Genomic DNA, 18,516 nt, shown 5'->3' on the forward strand with positions numbered 1-18,516 from the left:
CCGTAGCCGCGGCAGTTATATCAGTGGCCAATGGCTCAACGGTTACAGCTGACGGCCATCTACTACCTGAGCCAGCACTTCTCCACATGAGGCCAAGAGCCTGGAAACTGCTCTCTGGGGCTCTGTCCCCACACTCCACTTCGACAGGGTCTCGCCTCATAATCTACGTGACAGGCATCTTCCGCCAGGGTCCCTGTGCGATATTAGCCTACAGGCACCTACGGACGAAAAGAAACGGTAGTCTTAGGAACCAACAATGGCACATCCCTTCCATCTGGGAGGATACACACTAGCTTTTTGTCCTGGGAAAGGAGGGTCGCTGCCACTGGCACCTTTCCCGGTTTGTGGTACCAGACCTTTATGGCAGTGCTTGGGGTCCCTTGCGAAGTTTCAACATGTAACATGACAGGGGACCCCATAATAGGCCATAGTGAGAGCACATAGTTTCCCCGCAAAATCATCCCATTATCGGGACCTCCATATACTACAGTCACTTGCGGTGGCCACTCAGCCACCACCCCTGGCGTCACTTGCAAATCATGAGTCAAACCGGCCCCCCATGGGGCTATCAGGCCCAACCATCAACAGTGGGGGCTTTTGACCCCCCAGGGCCAAGTCCATTGCTGCCGTTCCCCTGCTTTCAAGCATGTGGGTGCTGGCAGCAACATGTTGCCATTTCTGCCGTAGCCTGGTTTTAACAGAGTCTCGCTGGTGGTGACTTGTAATTGAATGGGAGCGGCCGTCCGATGTAGCAGAGCTTCTATTGTTGCCGGTCCTCCCTTCCGTGGTCTCTCATTCAGGACTCTCAGGGCATCCCATAGACGCGAGGCCCAGTCACGCATCGTGGGAGGGTGTTTTGACACCCGGAGACCTTGCTTCAAAAGGCCATTATAACGTTCAATCAAGCCAGTGCTTGTGGGTTATAGGGACCATGAAACAACCATTGCACGTCCATCCTGGCAGCCCAGCGCTGCACCTCTTGCCCCGTAAAATGGGTACCCCTGTCACTTTCAATGACTTGGGGGCGCCCATAGAGGGCGCACAGCCGTGTAAGAGCGACGACTGTATGCCGCTGATCCGCGGCCGGACACGGCCAAGCAAACATCAACCCCGTAGCAGTGTCCACTGCTGTGAATGCGTATATCGCATTGCGGGCCTTAGGCAGGGGTCCAATGTAATCCACTTGCCAGCGAGTGAGGGGCACCCTCCCTCGCGTAATCTGCTGTGTTTCCCAGGGGAGCCTCCGCCTTTGGGGACTGTCCTGGGCACAGACGGCACAGTCATAGCAGGCATCTGCTATCTCCTGCCATTTCAAAGGCAGACCCCAGCGTCTGCTCACCTGCCACATGGTTCGGCTTCCAGCGTGCTGCAATTTCCTGTGCAGCCAATGGGCCACATCAGTGGCAGGAGCCCGTTCTAACCATCGGACCTGTGCTAGGGCATCTGCTTCATCATTACCTGGGGACGCTAAAGGGGAGTGACCTGTGACATGTATTAGGGTCACCTCTTTTCTCTGCCCTAGGTCCCAGAGGTCCTGCCACATGGCTTGACCCCACAGTGGACGGTGTCTTACCAACCAGTTTTGGTGTTTCCATGTAGGGAGTCACAACGTTAGGCCCCGGAACACCGCCCAGCTGTCAGTAAAATAACTAGGGGCCCGGGCTCATGGCTGATTACCATCCACACAGCCCGTAGCTCAGCCCACTGGCTACTCTGGGCCGTCCCAGTATCAAACCAAATGGTGTCTGTTTTGGGCTGCACACCAATAGCCGTCCAAACAGCTGCAGCCCCTGGGCTAGAACCATCAGTCAACCAGGCATCCTCAGGTACTGGGGACTGTCCTCCTCTGTAGGGTGAGGGCTCCAAGTCCTCCCCTCTAGGCAGAGCGCTTGGCTCAGCCTGGGCTACAAGCTCCACAGGCCCCAGGACCTGCTGTAGCTCTGTGCTCAAAGGGCTTGAGCTAAGGGTGCTACGTTTCTCCAAGTAGGCACCCCACTTGGCGAGGGTGGTGGTCTGTGTCACCCCCATTTTGGGTCCCTAGGTCCACGTACGGACCCACCCCTGGACAGGATAGGTTGTTCGAACCAATACCCATGTTGTTCCTGTGATGGCTTCTGTGGCCACTAGGGCTGCGTACACAGCGGCCAGCTGTTTCTCTATTAGAGAGTAGCGGACCTCTGCTCCTTTCCATAATTGGGACCAAAATCCCACTGGCAACCGGAGATGCTACTGCCGTTGCCAGAGGCCCCATCCGTACCCCTCTTGGGTTACGTGAACATCAAGTTCAAATGGGCGGCCGGGGTCCACTACTTGCAGAGCCTGTGCCTGCTGCACTGCCCGTTTCGTGGCAACGAAGGCTTGCTCTATAGCCTCTGTCCAATCCCATGAGGCCCCCTTTTTTATCATGTTGTACAAGGGCCTTGCCATTTGTGCTAAATGGGGTGCAAACGCACGCCAATATCCTAGCAGACCCAAATATGTCTGCAGTTGGGAGACGTTGGTCGGCAGGGGAAAGACTTGTATCTTATCAATAATCGCCTCAGGTATGACCTTTGTCTTACCTGACCACACAACACCCAAAAACTTGACGGATAAGCAAGGGCATTGGACCTTTTCCTCATTCACCGCCCAGCCGCGTGACTTCAGGTGGCGGAGAAGAGAGGGAGCTGCTTGCTCTAAATCAGAAAGAGAATCTGATGTTAATAAAATATCGCCAACATAATGAAACAAGTCCACAGAGGACGGACGATCCCACTGTGCCAAGTCCTGGGCCACGAGCCCGTGGCAGATAGAGGGGCTGTGCAAGAATCCTTGCGGAAGGACTTGAAAAGTCCACTGCCGCCCGTCCCAAGTAAAAGCCAACTGCTCTTGACACTCGGGTGCAATGTCAATGGAGAAAAAAGCATTGGCCAAGTTCACTACATAGTGATATGTCCCCAGGCGGACGGACAGTCAGACGATCCATTAAATCGTGTATTGAAGGCACTGAAGCGTGCAAGGGTGGTGTCACCTTATTTAACTCCCTATAGTCCACAGTCATTCGCCAGGTCCCATCTGGCTTCTTGACAGGCCATACTGGGGAGTTAAAGGGACTGTGCGTTGGCCTCACAATATGTGCCTTCTCCAATTCCAATATTGTACGACCAATCTCCTCCTGTCCTCCTGGCAGGCGGTACTGTCGCACTGTAACCACGCGCCAGGGCTGTGGCAACACTTGAGGAGGGTGGTGAGCATGCCCGCGTGTCACCGCTTTCACCACCCGGATCCGGAGACGGAACTCTCCTACTGACGTCTGTAAGCTGAGGCCATGTAGCACGTCCTCCCCTAGAATATACTCCGGAACAGGGGAGACATACACCTTGTAGGTATGAGGGGGAAGCCTTCCTATACCCAGTGGTAAGGAAACGGCTTTCACAGTCACAGTCTTTCCCCCTTAGCCATCAATGCAGATTGCTGGTCCAGGGAACAGTTCTGGGTTCCCATAAACGAGACTGCAGTCTGCGCCAGTGTCAACTAGGGCCAAAACACTCTGCACATTCGAAGGGGAGCAGTGTACGGACAGTTCCACGTGGGGCCTCCAGTCCCTGCTCGTCCCCTCTGACCGGGTACCTTGGCCCCACCCCTAATCAAGCTGAAAGGAGTCGGCCTCAAGCGGCTGCATGAAGTCCTGGAGGGACACGGGTCATGCTTTCCCAGACTTCTGCTTTAAGCTTCTCCAGAATTGTTGTTCTGGACGCAACTGTTTCCAAAGTTCCAACAAGAGTGCATTGGGTTGTCGGTCTATTTTCTCCTGATCGACCCCTGCTGCCACGAGATCACACCACATCTGTGCGTGTGTTACTCTCTGAGGCCCGCGACCTCGCCCCTTTACCTTTGGTTTGGGCTTCCAGGTCTCAACTGCTCGGACCTCCTGTCTTAACTTCCTTCACCTCCGGCTTTCAACATCCCCTAGGATGGCCATGGCAGTTGTAACTTCATGGATCCGTCGCCCCACATAGGGCGTAAGAAGAGCAACCAAGGATCCAAAAGCACGCGCAGGTGCAGTATCCAAAACCAGATCTCTCATGCTGGCTGTAAAAAGCTCATCATCCGGCCCCCGCATGTTAAGGTTAAAAATAGCATGTCTCATACCCATTTCACAGATGATTTGAGTAAGTTCCGTATACGACTGCCATTGACTCACAGTGTCTAGCAGCTCGCCAGCCTGTCCCCATACTGTGCGTACCGCAGCAGTGAGCCACTCCATTGGAGTGTGGTTGCCCTGGTTTTGGGCCAACCTATGGCAGTCTGTAACCTTTGTCGCAAGGATGGATGCACTGTCACGAAGGCTAGCTTTTCCATCTCGCCTGGGGAGCAGAGAAAGTTGTCTGCTCCCTCGTCCCATAAACGTAGTAGCCAAGCCGAGACTGGCTCTCCAGGGCGCTGTCAGCACCGCCCCCCCAGCTCCTGCAACTCAGTGGGAGTGTAAGGAGTGTAGGTTGTGAACTCAGTCACTGCTGGGTTGCCGGCAGCAACGCCCCCGGGGCCGAAGGTTGCTCTCGGTTTACCCTTTGCTTCAAGATGTACCAGGAGTGAGGGTTGGGAGCTAAACTGTCTCCACTCGCTTCCTCTGCCTCTGCCTCAGAGTCTCCACTGTGGGGCCCCTCTTCTAACAGGCGGACCCGAGCTTCTAGCGCTTCCAATTGGGACACCTGGTCCGGCACCTGAGCCATTTCATTAAGCGCATTTTCCGTGTTAAGACTCAAGGCCCTGAGGAACATCCAGCCCACGCGGCCGGCTGTAGCCTTCTCCTCCTCCAGCAACCGCTCAGCCAGAACATGCAGGGCCCTCTCCACGCTGGCCGGAGAGCCGTCCATGTCCTCCCACCTCTCCTCGGGGGTCCTGAGAACAGTGGCCACCGAGCACCACACACTGTGTGGGGGCCACACGTCCTCCTGCCCAGACTCAGACTCCATTCCTACCTGGTCGGAATCCTGCTCATCGTGCCAGGTGTCTGAGTGGGTGGAGGCCTCCGTGTAAGACGTCCACAGTCTCGGAGCCTAAGGCCTCAGCAGATCACCAAAATGAAGGCAACGCCTTCCATGGCCAAGAGGGTGGTGTGCCAACTGGAGGCTTGAGTCTCCCAGGCAGACCGCGCCTCCCATTCCCGGTGTCACTCCTCGCGGGCCTCCTGAAGCTGAACTTTTGTACGCATAAACTGCCCCACCATCCTTCGGTGAGTTTCAGCCAGCACCGTACCCTGCTCGCTGTGCCATTTGTCATGCGGGGCGGCCTGCGGGGTCTCATCTCCTGCTCCCCACATAAGAGCACAGGACATGGTGAGGCCAAAAAGGAACATCCACCGAGCCATAGGTAGGGGAGTCATATCACTTTAGTCTCACTGGAGGCTGGGTTCACACGATGTGTGACCTGCTGTCCACTTTGCTGCCAACTGACCGACTCTCCTCGACTCTCCTCGACTCTCCTTCACTCTCCTTCACTCTCCTCCACTCTCCTCCACTCTCCTCCACTCTCCTCCACTCTCCTCCACTCTCCTCCACTCTCCTCCACTCTCCTTCAGTCTCCTCCACTCTCCTCAGCTTCCCTCCGTAGCCGCGGCAGTTATATCAGTGGCCAATGGCTCAACGGTTACAGCTGACGGCCATCTACTACCCTAGCCAGCACCTCTCCACATGAGGCCAAGAGCCTGGAAACTGCTCTCTGGGGCTCTGTCCCCACAACCTGTCTCCAAATACAGTCACATTCTGAGGTCCTGGAGGTTAGGACTTCAACATATATATTTTGAGGGGACACAGTTCAGTCCGTATCACCAGCCATACACATGTAGGTAGGCCTACATAGAATTCTGTTCCAGTTTTTTATCAACACTTTTGTATTTATTTATTTTTTTTTGCAATTGCAAGTCCTTTGAATTTATCTTTTGCAACTTAGATGCCTTTTTTTAACAGAAGTGGTATAACATAATGCACTCTTGGGCTTTTGGGTTGGTTGCAATTCCTCAAACATAAATACAAGGTAAAACAATGGCAGAGCCCACCAAATGGGCAGGAAACCAGTCAGGTTGAGTAATACTGAGTGTTACCAGGCCCGGTGTGACCTGGGTTCTGGCAATGCTCACTGTGCCGCGATGGACAATTGGGACTTGATCTTCCTAAGAGTTGACTTGCCCCTCTGTAGAGTCATCCTCTTATGCGGCCATTAGGATGACCAAATGTGAGAATATTCGCACAGCAATGAAAGCACTTAGGGAAAGGCTGAGAGTCACTTCCCTCTTCTCTTGGCTGTGTAGAATTTATCTGTGATTCTTCGAAGTACAAAGTTCCCTCCAGCTCCCGAAGTGCTGAGCCCAGCTCTATGATGGTGTTTAGGGAGTGTTACCTTGAGGGCCCACTTACTATGGCTGCTCATCCCAAAATGTCGGGTGTCAAACACCAGTTCTAGGTGCTTCCTTCCAGTGCTGTGATCCAGGAATACCAACCGGGTGCCGAGACATAGCTCGTCTCTGCCCCTGATGTCCGGGTCTCACCTGGGAGACTTCCGTGGCTAGGCCTGGAAATATCAATAGCCATCTTCTCTTACTGAAAGTTTCTGTGCTGGAAGCTTCCTGCACCCCTGGCACCCAGGCTGGGTGACTGGAGACTTCGGCTCAATGAGGGGGGGGATGTTGACAGGAGAACTGAGACATGGACCCCTTGGGGCCTGGGCTTCCCTCAGGGCTCCAAAATCAAATGTCCCCATTGACCAAGTGAAAACAGCATCACGTTTCATGATCTGGCCACTCCTGCCATTGTACAGATTAAAAGAGTCACAGGCCCACTCACATTCGAGGGCAGGGGACATAAACCCAGCTCCCCACAGTGGGATTTGTCCAAGGATTTGCAGTCATTTTTAATAAGCCACCAGAAGCCCCTGGGCTGCGGAGGAGACATGGACCAGGACACAGGGAGAGCAAAGCTGTCGCCATCTTTGCCTTGGGGACAGAGGGGAGCATACTCAGATGTTAATGAATTTTGCCCTCTGATATTGGGGACTAAATGCACTATTTTGTTCCTTCCAAATATACGCAGGATTCTCCACTATTCTGGGCCTCAGTACCCCCATCTATAAAAAGAAGGGACTGAAATGGATAATCTTTAAAGTCATTTTGACTTTAAAAAAATCTAAGATTCCATCAAGACCCCACTCCTGTGATTTGCCCAAGGAAAATCTCTATGGAATTGTTTTTAAAGACTAGCTGAACTGGAGGAGCAGGATGGGAACCTGTCACTCACACCTGCTCTCATCTCTGAAATTCCTTTCGCTGTTTCATATCCCAGGGGTCTGTCTGCATCTACAACCGCTCCCCACATGTCTCCTCGATCCAACCAGGATTAGATCTCTGTGTCGGTCCCACTCCAGCCTCTCAAAGTTCTCCATTCAACTTCCAGGACCAGCCCTCCTGGAAGCATCTGAAGAGATTTTGTGGCAAAGAGGGGTGGGGTGCACACTCTCCATCACCTGGGGCACATGAGCTGCCTGGTGTCAGAAACCACCACCCCTGGGACCCTGCTGCAACCTGCCTGTTCCTGGTTCCCAGGACAAGTGGTCAAAATCACCAGGAAAATACGTTTCTCTTATTACCTAGTGCCATATAAAATGCATGTTAACAGCATAGCATATTTTATTATTTTATTTGAATGTTATATTTTATCGGTTTGTGTCATATTGTCAAAGACAAGATTCTAAAATGCCATTCTAGCTTATTTTTTCTGAGAAGGAGATCCCAGAAAGTTGTTCAGCTGTTTCCCACTAAAACAGCGCCGCTGGGAAGCACTCACTGTCTCCAGCACTCATGCGGCAAGCACAAAGGTGTAAGTATTACCACGTATCAGCCAGTTCCTCTGATAGTGGGTTGGGGGCTTTAGGCACTATGACTTACCCAGTTTTGCACCCCCTGCTATTTATGAAGGAGGCAGACAAACGCAAGTAGGAGGACGCAGCAGCACGACCCACCTCGGGTGGCCTGTCCCTGTCACTCGGCTAGTCCTCTCCTCCCCTGAGGCTGTTCCAGCCCAGCCTCCTACTCTCCTAGGTCTCAGGATGCAAATGCAGGCAAGGCAGTTCCAGGACCTGGGTGTGCAGCAATGGCACAGAGAGACCAAGGAAGCATGTTGACACCTCTGTCTCGGGGCTCCCCTCACTCCGGTAGCCACTTCTGTTCGCACAAGATAACACAGTCAAACATCTCTTTGGCTCAGACCCAACACAATCACCATAATTCCTCCAGCTGCCCGTATGGACCAACGTTGCTTGATTAAACATATCCATTTAAAGTAAGAGCCTCGTTAATATCCAGGGTTGTAAGCCCATTTCACATGGATAACTGCTTGCCTTATTATTTGATTTGATTTATTCCTCTGCCCAGCTTCCACCATATGGCCTCCCCTCCACTTAATTTAGTATCCAAACTAAATGTATCTGTCTCGTCAAACCCACAGTCTCAAAGAGCGCCAGGTCCTGAGGTCCCCCAAACCACACTGTTTCCATCTTTCAAAATACCCCCTTTCTCTTCCTGGGAGGGCAGCACCGAGGATATTTTAACCCTGGAAAAACAAATAAAGACTTGTTTTCTACGTGGGCCTTGAGGGAAAAATGTCCTAAATGCATTAAACTCAAGTTTAATTCTACTCTGGGTGTAGCCCTTTTTCAGGTAACATCAGTGATACAGTCATGGGGTTGTTGGGACAATTTTCCTGCAAGAGATGGTGACAGTGAGTGGTGAAGAGGGTGATAGCGATTCTCATATTCTAATCTGAGTCATACTGTTGGAATCGTCTTCGCAAGGTCACAGCAAACACGCGACTGTTGGAATCGTCTTCTCAAGGCCACAGCAAACAGGCGTCGTCTTGGTTGGAGTGCAGTGCCCTTTCCACTCCCCTGGATGTCTAGTCCTCAGCACTCTTTGGAAACAGCGCTGACTTGGGCACTGCTCTGGTGATAATCTCCACATAATCCCAATTTCAGTTTTCCAGATAAGAGCACAGTTTTAAAAACTGTGGCTCCCATGCTGCCCCCCCCCCTCGAGCAGCGACTCTCAGAATAAAATAATGGGTGGGTGGGGACAGCGTGCTGTCTCCAAGTAAATCTGGGGCCCTGATCCTCAGCATGCCACTGGAAGGTTCTGATTCTCCTAGGGCGGCTTCTCCCTCCCTCTAGTCTAAAAATGGCTGCTGTGTCGCCAGGGCTGCAGGGAGCACCGGGCACTCCTTCAGGTGTGTGGCAAGCACTCCGGAGGTGAGGTGTGGAGGGCACTGTGGGGGAGGCTGCCCTTGCTCTCTCTCCGCCGCGTTGGGGGAAGGCGTGTAGGAAGGTCACGTCCACCAGTCTCCATCTTCTGCACATGTTCAGATGGGCACCAACAGTCACCAGGCTGCGGGTGGGGTGGGGGGCCACAGACTGAAGCTCTTTCTCCCCTCAGATCAACGCCACTCAAATCGGGGGAACGGGGCGTCCCTCCTCCACGTCCTTGAGCTGCGAGCCGTTTTCGTGGTGTGGAACTGAGGCTAGAGTAGCGAGCTCGGTGGCTCAAAGGAGCAGGAGTGACCAGCAGGTTCCAGTGGGGACAGGAGCTGCTTCCGGCTCAGTGATGGGATCTGCGGGTGATTTGATGTGAGCAATGAACTAGAGTTGATTTGAGATGACAACAAATTCAAAGTAACTTTCCTGCATTCAAAATACGTCACGAGTGGGAGGGACAGGGTGGAGAGGCAGAAGGCACCCGGCAGCCCCACCCACGCCCCAGTGACAGTCCTTCCCTGAGGTGGCCAGGGCAGTGCTAATGATGGCATCGTTGCAGGCCTTATTTCCTCATACAACATTTTTTGGGTGCTTTTGTTTTGGGGGTTTTGGGGTGGTTTTTTTTTTCTGTTCCATCAAAACCTAAGGGCATCCACTAAATTCTGTCAAGTGCGTGGGTTTCATCCATCATGTGTGATGTGGCAGAAAAAATGATGAATTTGCTGTTCTAGAGAATTTCTGAAGGCTGCCATCTGGCCTGCAGTGGGGGAGGGGCACTAAACTGTGTCTATTTTTTCAGTTACAATTGACATTCAGTATGAGTTTATATTAATTTCCTGTGGCTATTTCGTGACTACCAATTTATACTTCCTAATCCCGTCACCTTTTCACCCAGCGCCCCAACCCCACTCCCATCTGCAATCATCAGTTTGTTCTCTGAACCTCTAAGTCTGTTTCTGTTTTGTTTGTTTGTTTATTTTGTTCTTTAGATTCCACATATAAGTGAGATCATATGGTATTTGTCTTTCTCTGGCTGACTTATTTCACTTAGCATAATACCCTCTAGGTCCATTGATGTTGTCACAAATGGCAAGATGTGTTTTTTTTTATGGCTGAGTAATAATATTCCATTGTACATACGTATGAACCACATCTCCTTTATCCATTCATCTATTGATGGGCGTTTAGCTTGCTTCCATATCTTGGCTATTGAAAATAGCACTGCAGTAAACATAGGGATGTATATATCTTTTTGAATTAGTGTTTTGCATTTCTTCAGATAAATACCCAGAAATGGGATTGCTGGGTCATAAGGTAGTTCTGTTTTTAATTTTTTGAGGAACCTCCATACTGTTTTTCATAGAGGCTGCACTAATTTGCAATCCCACTAACACTGCACGAGGGACCTTTTCTCCACATCCTCACCAACACTTGTTGCTTGTTGACTTATTGAAGACAGTCATTCTGACAGGAGTGAGGTGGTATCTCATCGTAGTTTAATTTGCATTTTTCTGATGATCAGTGATGTTGAGCGTCTTTTCATATGTCTACTGGCCATGTGTATGTCCTCTTTGGAGAAATGTCTGTTCAGGTCCTCTGTCCATTTTTTAAATTGGATTCTTTGGTTTTTTGGTGTTGAGTTGTATGAGTTCTTCATGTATTTTGGATATTAACACCTTATCAGATATATGACTGGCAAATATCTTCTCTCATTCAGTTGGTTGTCTTTATGTTTTGTTCATGGTTTCCTTTGCTGTGTAAAAATTTTTAGTTTGATGTGGTCCCATTTATTTCTCTGTGTCCCTTGCCTGAGGAGACATATCAGAAAAAATATTACTAAGAGCAATGTTACAAAGTTTACTGCCTATGTTTTCTTCTAGAAGTTTTATGATTTGGGGTCTTACATTTAAGTCTTTAATCTGTTTTAAGCTTATTTTTGTATATGGTATAAAGTGGCCCAGTTTCACTTTTTTGCATGTATCTGTCCAGTTTCCCAACACCATTTACTGAATAGACTGTCTTTACCTCACTGTATGTTCTTGCCTCCTTTGTCATAGATTTAAATGGGCACTGATGAAAATTATGGGGATACTAGAGCCCCAAAGCTACCCTTGTTGCTCCAGTAACTGGATGGCTTCAAAGCCAGAGTGCAATTCGGGATTCTTCTTTTACTGCTACCATGATGTCTTTCATCTGATGAACTTGTGCTTTAAGTTGACTATGCCCAAGAAACCACACTAAACTTTAGCCTAATGCTGAGGGGGTGCAGGATTTTGCCCAATAGTAACATGATCCTGATTGGCTGGCAGAAATCCTATGTTCCTGTCAGAGTACCCTCTGCCTTAGCTCTTCACCCCATGCCCTGGCAGTTCCAGTGGCTACTAGTGTATCCATCTGTTCTAACACCTGCCTCCAGTCCTTAACAGGGCTTCCTGCACTGGCTTCCGTCAGCAGGAGTCCTCCACTACTGACCCAGCATTGTCTAGCATCATTGTTGCTATGGAGATAGGGACCTATGAATATATTACGTGAAAAATAGCCACATTTTAGTCACTATACACTCCCAGCATGACATACCAGTACTGGTTTACAAAGTTTTCTTATTTTCCCAAGACTTTTCTTTCCCCCAACTTAAAATTAAGAACCAATATGTAACTGCTAAAAACACAATTTCCCTAGCAACCAGAGAAATGCTTTTCCCTTGGGTTGGGGAAATTAAAAATAAATTGCATGGGCTACTGTAACCAACTAGAATTTCCAAATTATCTTCTGTAACATCCCTCTGGTTATTGCAGATGCCTAACTCCCTAAATCTCATCTATCATCAAGGCACAAATGTAATTAGCTTGCATAGAGTCATTCAGGCTTCCTCTTTGACTATGGAAAAAAGGTCATAATCAGCTTGGTCCTTAAAAACAGGGGCAGGACTCCCTTTCTACCCTTTTCCTGCACACTACTAATGTTCTAGGCATACACAATTACTCAAGATTCTCTGACCAGACCATGTGCCTGCCTACATGCCTGCCTGACCTCCTGTCTGCCTCCCTTGCTTCCTTGATATAATTAACATACAATAAAATAAAATAAAAATCTTAAGTGATCAGTTCAATTAATTTTGACAATTGTACATGCACAGCAAGATATAGAACCTTTCTGCCAATGTAGAAAGTCCTTTCATGCATCTTTCTAGTCAACCTACCATCCCTCAACCCAAAGGCAACATTTTCTGACATCTATTGCCACAGATTAGTGGGTTTTTTTAATGTGATGGATTCTTTTAACTTTATTTATTTATATTAGTTTCTGATGTACAAAGCAACATAATAGACATTCAAACCCCTCATAAAGTGATAACCCACACCCCCATGCTACTACCCCTCTGACATTTTATATAGCTGTTACAATACCATCAACTATCTTCCCTATGTTGTACTCCACATCCTGTGACTATATATACCTATATTTTAGTTATAGTTGACAGTCAATGTTATTCTACTTCAGCTCTTCAGGTGTGTAGCACATTGGTCAGGTATCTACACAGTCTATGACGTGGTCCCCCTGATAATTCCAGTGTCCATCTGGCACCTTACATGGTCTTTACAACATTGTTGATTATATTCCCCATACTGTATTAACTATCAATTTGTATTTCTTATTGCCTTCACCTTTTTTACTCTGCCCCCAACCACATTCCTATCTATCGCCCTGATAGATCTAGTACCTATCTGGCACATACCTCGTTATTACAGTATTATTGACTATATTCCTCATACTATACCCTACATCCCCATGACTGCTGTATAACAACCAATTTGTATTTTTTAATCCCTTCCCCTTTCACCCATCTTTAACCCCCCTGCCATCTTAAAGAAGTCCCTCTAAGATTCCTTGTAATACTGGTTTGGTGGTGATAAACTCCTTCAGGTTTTTCTTATCTGGGAAGCTCCTTATCTGTCCTTCAATTCTAAATGACAGCCTTGATGGCTAGAGCAATCTTGGTTGTATGTCATTGCTTTTCATCATTTGGAATATTTCCTGCCACTCCCTTCTTGCCTGCAAAGTTCCTGCTGAGAAATCAGCTGACAGTCTTATGGGGGCTCCCTTGTAGGTAAATAAATGCTTTTCCTTTGCTGCTTTTAAGATCCTCTCTTTGTATTTAACCTTTGGCATTTTGATTATGATGTGTCTTGGTGTTGGACTCTTTGGGTTTATCTTGTTTGGGACTCTCTGTCTATTTCCTTTATCAAGTTAGGGAAGTTTTCAGTTGTTATTTCTTCAAATAGGTTTTCAACACCCCACTCTCTCTCTTCTCCTTCTTCTCCCTATAATGTGAATGTTGGTATGCTTGTTATTGTCCTGGAGGCCCCTTAAATCCTCCTTAATTTTTTTGGGGGGGATTCTTTTTTCTTTCTGCTGTTCTGGGTGGGTGTTTTCTGCTACATTATCTTCTACATTGCTGGTTGAATCTTTTGCTTTATTTAATCTACTGTTGATTCCTTGTAATATATTCTTCATTTCCATTATTGTATTCTTTACTTCTGACTGGTCCTTTTTTATGGTTTCCTTCTCCATTTTTATGCTTCCTATCTCTCTGTTGAACTTCTCCCTGAGATCATTGAGCATGCTTATAACCAGTGTTTGAAACTCTGTGTCTGATAGATTGCTTATCTCTGTTTCACTTAGTTTCTGGAGCTTTGTTCTGTTCTGTTTCTTTGTCTCTCCATTTTGGCTGCCTCTCTGTATTTGTTTCTACGTATTAGGTAGGGCTGCTATATCTTCTAGTCTTAGTTGAGTGGCCTTATGTAATAGGTGTGCTGTGGGGTTCAGTGGCGCACTCTTTCTGGTCAGCTGAACCACGTGTTCCAGGTGTGTCCCCTGTGTGGGTCGTGTGTGCCCTCCTCTTATAGTTGAGCCTCGGTTGATAACTACACATCAATGTGAGGGACTGACCCTTGTGCTCACTGGTTGTGAGGACTGGCCGTGACTACAGTGGAAGAGTCGTTGTGCAGGGGCTGACCCTACAGAGCAGGCTCTGCCTCAGCAGGATTCTGGTGCCTGCCCAATCTGTCCCTTGGGTGTGTCATACTTGGCCAGGATCATTCTGAAGCTGGCCACTGGGGGCGCCAGCCCTAGGACAACCTTGGAGGGGGTCCGCTGTTGGTCTACTTCAGCCACAGCCCGTGCCCCACCCAGGGCCACCAAGTGGGAGTCAGAAAGAAATCCGCAGATGGCTGCCGCCCATGTTGTGCTTGGAAGTGCTTTGAGAGGCTTAGCGGCCAACCTAGGCTGGCTGCCACTAGTGCCGCCTTAGGGCTGCTCAGCCAGAGGTACAGGACCCGCTCGAGCCAGATGCTGCTTGTCTGGGTTCCGTGAACCTTTGAGAGGCTCTAGGAAAGTCTGCAGCTTGAGCCAAGGCAGGTGGTCTGCATAGAAAAAGCCACTGAAAGTGGCCTAGGTGTGCCCGAAAGTTGGGCGGGGCCAGGTCTCAAATCACCAGGGTGGGGTGAACTAAAAGTGAAGACTCAGAAACGGCAGCCACCTGTGTTCACACACTGGGAAGGTGGAGGGCTCAACAAAGAAACAAAGGTCTCTGCCAGCTTCCCTGTCCAGAAGAAAGCCACCTCTGCAGCCCCTGCCCAAGCCAGACAATTCAATTCCCTCCCATTTGTCCCTGCTGCCTCTCTAGCTGCTGCCCCAGTGCTGGAGCTCAGAGTGAGTGATTCCGATGGTGGGTAAGTCCGTGAGCGGTCTCTTTAAGAGGAGTGCCTTGGAGTGCAGCCACACTCAGTCTCACTCAGTCACAATCTCTGCTGGTTTTCACAACCAAAAATTTTGGAAACCTCTCTCGGGCACTGGAACCCTGAGCTGGGGTGGGGCTGGGATCTCTCTCTCCTTTAGGGGATAGGGAGACCCCCACAGCTGAAATGCCCCCGATCTTTAATGGTAATACACGGAGGTGGGACCAACCCATGTTGCATCTCTGACCTTCCTACCAGTCTGGAGGTGGCTTCTTCTGCAAGTCTTTAGTTGAGAGACTTCAGTACTCCTTGATTTTAGGCGATTCTCAATAATGGTTGTTTTGTAGATCAGTTGTAATTTTGATGTGGTTGTGAGAGAAGGTAAACACAGCATTTACCTAGTGCACCATCTTGGTTGTCTTGTCACAGGTTAGTTTTGTCTGTTCTGAAACTTCATAAATGGCATCTTATAAACTGTATTATATTGTGCATTTCATTGTGTGAATATGTCACGATTTTAAAATGTTTTTTTTTGATAGACATTTCAGCTGTTTTCAGTTTGAAATCAATGAATAAGGTACTTAAGAATATTTTGGGGCTAGTCTTTTTGCAAACAATTGTTTTTATTTCTCTTGGGCAAATACCTAGGAGTGGAATTACTGGGTCACAGCTAGTTGTATGTCTAACTTTACTAGAAACAGCCAGACAGTTTTCCAAACCGGTTGTACCTTTGGACTCTTCCATCACCATATACGATGATGAGAGCCTCAGTGGCTCCACATCCTCACTGACATTCTCTATTGTCAATGGTTTTTGTATTTTACCATTCTAGTGGGTGTGTGATAGTATCTCATCATGGTCTTAATTTGCATTTCTCGGACAATTAATGATATGAGCATATTTTCTTGTACGTAATGATCATTTGCATATTATCTTTTGTGAACTACCTGTCCAAGTTTTTGTCCATTTTAAAAATCAGATTGTTTATCTTGTTGTTAATTTATTTATCAATAATATATCCTGAATACAAGTATTTTATCAAATATATGTCCTGCAAATAGTTCTTCCCTATCTGTGCTTTGTCTGCTCACTTTCTTTTGATGGGCAGAAAATTTTAATTATCATGAAGTCCAATTTATCAGTTATTTTTCTTTTATGGTTAGTCCTTTTTCTATCTTGTATCAAAAATCTATATGTAACTGAAGGTGATAAAGAATTTCTCTTGTATTTTCTTCTATTAATAGAAGCTATATGTTTCTGGTGTTTTTCAGATAGAGTTTTGATTCATCTCAAATTATTTTTTAAAGGTGTTTTTGAGGTTACTCTTTGCCATAAGGATATCCAGTATTTCCAGCACTACTTGTTAAAAACATTTGGCATTTCTAAGTCCTCTAAATTTCCATAAAAATTTTAGAATTAGCTTTTCTGTTTCTTCCAAGAAAGCTGGAATTTTGATAAGCATTTCATTGGAACTATAGATAAATTTAGAGCAAATAAACATCTTAAAATTTTGAGTCTTCTAATCCATGTATATGGTATATCTCTCTACCTATTTGTGTCTTCTTTAATTCCTCTCAACAACACTTGCAGTTTTCAGGGTAAAAATTTTACACATCCTTAATTAGATTTACTCCTAGATTTTATTTTTAAATGCTATTGTAAAGAGTACTGTTTTATTTTTTAATAAAATAAAGTCATTTATTATTTCACCTGTGTACTTTTGCACTGACCCCTATTTTTATGGAACTCCTCTCTTCTTGTCTCCTCTTCTCCATTTATACTTTCTTGCTTTCCTTCACAGCTTCCACTTTTTCCACCTGCCTCTTAAACATTGGTGTTTAAAGGAAGGTGGCTTGGCCCACCATTTTCATTCTCCCTGGGCAGTCGGACCCATTCTTTTGGTCTCAACCCCTCATCTCCTAAATGCGAATATATCTCTGACCTCTCTCTCTACTTGAGACTGCTCCACCTGGAGTCCCAAACCACCTCAAATGAAGCCTGTCTGAAGTGGAACTCATCACTTGCCTCCCCCACTCCCCACCCTCACCCCCAGACACTGCTGCTTCTACATTTCTAGTAGATTCCAGCTGCTTACCAGTCAGAAACCTGGGGCTCACTGAGGCCTTTTCTCTCTTCCTCACTCTGCACATCCTCACCTAAAGGTCCTGCAAACATTCCTCACCTTTGATGCACAACTGTTCAAATGTAGCCTTTGTTAGCTCTCACCTGGACACTGGAAGGGCTCTCTTAACTGGCTGCCCTGCCTCCAGCCTGGTCCCCTTTGGGTTCTTCTCTGTGAAGCTGACATAGAGCTCTACCAAACACAAATATGTCCCTGCCACTGCCTGCATCCATACTTTTTAAAACAATTTCTCATCATCTACATAATGACATCCATGTTCTGTATACAACTTAGCATACAGACTCTCGTGAATAAGCTTTATGTTTCAGTTATATTAAACCAATTGTTTAGTATACTATAATGTGTTATAGAATTATTAAAGGATAACATTTTTAAGTGTACAATAATTACTCTCTTACCAAGGAATACTCATCAGAGTGTATTTTGCTCCCTATTTAATCTGAAAAACAACAATAGGCTACAAATGATTAAAAAGAAAACTCCGAAGAGCAGACATAGAAAGGCAATACAGAATATCACCCTGAATTTGCTTAATAGATAGAGGCAAAACTGACTTCTTCCACGGTGGGAAGGAAATCAATTGTACTTCCAGTGGAAAAAATTTATTTCTGTGTCTGTGGCCAATAGTCATTTTCATAAACATCAGCTAGATTGCTTCCGGTTGTAAAACAGCCCCCACTCCACCCAACAACAGTTTCCCATCACTGACATCTTACATTGGTGTGGTAATTTGTTACAATTAATGAACCAATGTTGATATGTTACCTAAAGTTTATAGTTTATTCAAATTTCCTTGGTTTCTGCCTAATGTCTTTTCTCTAGTTGAGGTTTCTGTCCACTATATCACATGACATTTATCATGTCTCCTTAGTCTCCTCTGAGCAGCGACAGTTTCTCGGGCTTTGTATTTGATGACTTGGATGGTTTTGAGGACTGGTCAGGTATATTGTAGGACGCACACCTGGAACTTACCTGGTGATTTTCTCATGATTAGACTGGGATTGTAGGTTCTTGGGAAGAAGCCCATTGAAGTCAAGTGCCCTTCTCATCACATGACGTCAAGGATTCATGCCCGCAATGTGACTTATCACTGTTGTTTCACCGTCATCACCTGCCTGAGGTCGTGTCTGTCAGGTTTCTCCCTTGGGAAGTGACTCTTCTTTCCTCTCCTCCACACTGTCCTCTTTGGAAGGGCGTCACTATGTGCTGCCTGCACTTAAGGAGTGGGGGGCTCTGCTGCCCCTCCTTTAGGGAGGAATAGCTACATAATTGATTTGGAATTCTTCTACATGGGAGGTTTGTCCCATCTTCTGCATGTATCAAGTTATTCATCATTTATTGGTACCGATTTGTTGTTAT

Source organism: Rhinolophus hipposideros (assembly GCF_964194185.1).
Source record: "Rhinolophus hipposideros genome assembly, chromosome: 26".
Taxonomy (NCBI): Eukaryota; Metazoa; Chordata; class Mammalia; order Chiroptera; family Rhinolophidae; genus Rhinolophus; species Rhinolophus hipposideros.